Source organism: Crocodylus porosus, unplaced genomic scaffold, assembly GCF_001723895.1.
Source record: "Crocodylus porosus isolate Cpor-Errol unplaced genomic scaffold, CroPor_comp1, whole genome shotgun sequence".
Taxonomy (NCBI): Eukaryota; Metazoa; Chordata; order Crocodylia; family Crocodylidae; genus Crocodylus; species Crocodylus porosus.
Window position 1 is genome coordinate 9,925,748 of NW_017728942.1, and position 3,708 is coordinate 9,929,455.

General features: G+C 56.3%; 1 protein-coding gene across 1 annotated transcript in view; it reads left to right on the forward strand.

Moving 5' to 3' along the window:
- The first annotated feature begins 3,070 nt into the window (after positions 1-3,070).
- Positions 3,071-3,708, forward strand: part of PPDPF (pancreatic progenitor cell differentiation and proliferation factor) — a 10,570-nt gene continuing 9,932 nt past the window's right edge. Inside the window, 1 exon segment of the mRNA XM_019548265.1 lies at positions 3,071-3,248. The gene's annotated coding sequence lies outside the window, so the exon portion shown is untranslated.

Here is a 3,708-nt window from a genome sequence, read left to right on the forward strand (position 1 = left end):
GCCAAAGTGAAAAGCACCAAAGTCGATGCTGAAGCAATCTGCAGCTGGATCCACCCAACACTGAGCCTAAGGTTCACTGTATCTCTCGCCAGGGGCCTACCACCCAACCCCTTTAATCCTGTCTCTGCAGACTGGAGTTACCTACAGGTCTGGTCCACTGCATCCACACTGATGGAGCACTCCTGTGCATCTGCACTCCCCAGCCATCTGCTCTCCAGGCTGCAAAACTAGGGCACTTCCACTACACGATGGCCTCATCTCACTCCCGCCAGGCTGTGCAAAGTTCACCTGAAGTGACCCTTCTTGAGACGAAAGCAATCCCTGCCACCTCTTTTTTTACAGCTGCTGACTTAGCAGGGCACTGCAGACTAAAAAAATACTCTCTACATGACTCTGCTCATGCTGCTTCATTAAAGGTAAATGAATGCTGCAAGCTGATCTTAGCTATATTTGCCTGTGAGTAGGCGCATGGGCTGGGCATTAACTGGTACTCTGCATTAACTCTTTCCACTCGGTAAAAAAAGACATCTTAGGAGTGGGTGTCAGGTGGGAGATGTATCCATGCTGAATCAGCAGGCTGGGGGGGGGGGAGTTATCACCAAGGCAGGATTGCCGTGATCACAACACTACATGATCCTTCAGTGGAGATGTGAACCAAGGAGACATCGAACACAGATAAAAAGTGTTTGTGCTTCTCTTCCCCATCATTTCTAAAAGCCATTAGGGCATTCAGTCCAGAAAGCAATTCTGGGCTCTGTGGACTGGAAAGTGCTACCTAAAGATGCAGGTTATTATTAGCAGTCATTAGAAAAGGCACATGTGGTATTGGCAGGGGGGAAGTGCAGAGGATCCTGGGAAAACGATTGAGTTTGCTAAAAATAAAATGGAGTTGTCAAGCCTGGGCAGTGCCAGAGTTGATCTGTAGTCGCTAACTCTCTAATTTCCGGCACAGACAGCATAATTCTGCAGCAAAACCTGCTGCTGTTAAGATGGACTGAATCTTCTCTTCTCCAAGGAGTGCCAATCACCAGCTGAAAGACAATTTCTTTGCTTGCTTCCTGAATTCTTTGCTTTATGTGGCCATATTTGGCTCGAAAAGATAGGAGAGAGAAAACATCTTGCGAGGACTGGGTAGCTGCCACAGAAGAGCTGATGGATTCACCACTGAGTGGGAACCTGGTACAAGGGCTGCGGGGTCAGGCTCTCAGTCATTGCTTGCTGCGCTGATATTTGTAATAGTAAGGAATTCACCGCAGAGGGACCCAGTCCTGCTGATGCTGAGATATTCAGCGATGAGAGTGGTCCCATTAAAGGCTATAGTACAGAACATGTGAACCAAGGTAGGAGAAGGCTGCAGCTCATGCAACACAAGGCAGGGAGGACAGCTTTGTGTGCAGGGCTGTCTCAGGCGGGGATTTCCAGGCTTGCACTAGGGAGGGGTGTGAGGACACCCTGGACTGGGATTTGGGATAAGGCTCCTAGGACTTCCTGGGCTCATGTCTGGGAAGGGGGCCCTTGGCCATGCTGGGCTAGGCCTAGAGGGGAGGCAAGGTTTAGTCAGTTTATCATAGTAGGGCTGCATTGAACACGAATTCGGTGGCATTTCGTGGGTTTAAATGAGGCTCGTGGATCAGAGTACCCTGGGCTGGCCTCCCCTTGTGATCTCAGGCCAGTCCCACATGCTAGACCTTAGTTCTTTCCTTTTGTGTCCTTGTGACAAGGTATTTGACCTTGTGGGTCTAATGGAAAGCTGGTGGGACTACTCATGACTGGGTAGTGGGAATAGGTTGTACAGAAGAGATAGAGACAGGGCGGGGGGAAAGGGAAGGGGTGTTGCCCTCCAGGTCAAAAAACAGTACGCATCTTCCCTAATCAAATTGGGATCAGAGGATGGACGAGCACTATATCTAGCAGGACGCAGGTGCTAAACTTTAAAAGGCTGGCTTTAATAGGCTCAGGGGATTGGTTAGCAGGGTACCAGGAGCCAAGAGCCTAGGTGCTTTGGGGGTCATTCCTTAAGGATACCGTTCTTTGGGCTCAGAGTGAGACAATCCCATGGCAGAGAAAAGGGGGCAGGACCCTAACCAGGGTCATCCAGGATAAATTAAGGGGGGGAAAAGTAGCATACAGGAAGTGGAAGCAGGGGGTAGCTAGCAAGGAGGAATACACTTCCTTGGCCCGCACCTGCAGGGAGTCGGTCAGGAAGAAGGATCCGGGGGGCTATAGACCGGCCAGCCTTACCTCTATCCCAGGGAAAATCCTAGAAAAAATTATCAAGGAGCACATCTGTAGGAGCCTGCCGGCTAATGTGATGTGGAGGGGCAACCAACATGGGTTTATAGCGGGCAGGTCCTGCCTGACTAACCCGGTTTTACGACGAGGCCACCAAATGTTTAGATGCAGGGGTCCAGGCGGATGTTATCTGTCCGGACTTCAAGAAGGCCTTTGACAAGGATGATTATACGGTAGACTGGGTAGCAAACTGGCTCAGGGGTCGCACTCAGAGGGCGGCGGTGGAAAGATGTGGGCCGTGGGGTCCCTCAGGGCTCGGTTCTTGGGCCGGAGCTGTTCAACATCTTCGTCGGTGATCTGGACAAGCGGGTGGGAAGCACCCTGTCCAAATGTGCAGATGACACTAAAATATGGGGTGAAGCTAACACCCCGGAGAGGAGGAGCCAGATCCAGGCCGACCTAGACAGGTTGGGGAAGTGGGCCGAGAACGGCAGGGTGCAATTCAGCAAGGACAAGTGCAAGGTGCTGCACCTGGGGAGGAAGACCTGCCACCAGACCCCCAGGCTGGGGCAGAAGGAGATCCTGGAGTCACAGGACGCAAAGGGTTGCAAAAGCTTTACCCCCTCCCTCTCTGCGCCCCATTTCCCCCCCTGGACAGACGCAGCTGTGACCAGCAGGCAGACCGGGGATAGAGGCAGACCCCCTCCAGCACCGCGCACGGCCCCGGGCACCGCTTACCGCGGGATACCCCCCGCCGGCTCGCCCGGAGAGCCCCGCCCCGCCCCGCCCCGGGGGCGGGTCCCGCGTGCGGGGGCGCCGGGCCGGGCGATATAAGGCGGAGCGCCGCCCCGCCCCCAAACCCCGAAGACCTCGTGTGCGCTCGTGGACGTGGAGTTTACTCCCAGTATCTCCTTTGCAAATGGGCTCCGTGGCCTAGCGTTTACTCCCCTGAGCCTCGCCACCCGTGATCTCCAGCCGTCTGGGTGCCACTGGGACCAGCACTGAAGCGAAGGAAGGTAAAGGGCGCCCCGCGGGCGCGGGGGCTCCCCCCCCCGGCCTTGGCCCAGCGTGGGAGCCAGCTGGGTCGCTCGGGGGCGCTTTGTTCGCTTCCCTGTGGGTTAGCCGGGCTGGGGAGGGCGATCCTGGCCGAACGCTCGGGGGGGGCCGCGAACGCTCGGGGGGGGCGGCGGCCGAACGCTCCGGGGGCGGCCCCGATCCCCCGGTGGACAGACGAGCGTGGCTGCGGCAGAGCCGCCCTCCCGGCGCTCTTGGCCCGGCTGCGCTTGCTTTTCCGGACTCGGGGCTCGCTTGTGCCGGGGCTCGGGATGTCTTTGTCCTTGTTACCCCCCCCCTTCCAAACCGGGCAGCCGCGCGTGGCCCGGGGCTTCTGCCTGATGGTGCTTGGAGCGGGGGTTGGGAAAAGGCTGCGTGCGGGTTGCTGCGAGCCAGTTCAGGCCGGTTTGTGTTGAGTTTTCT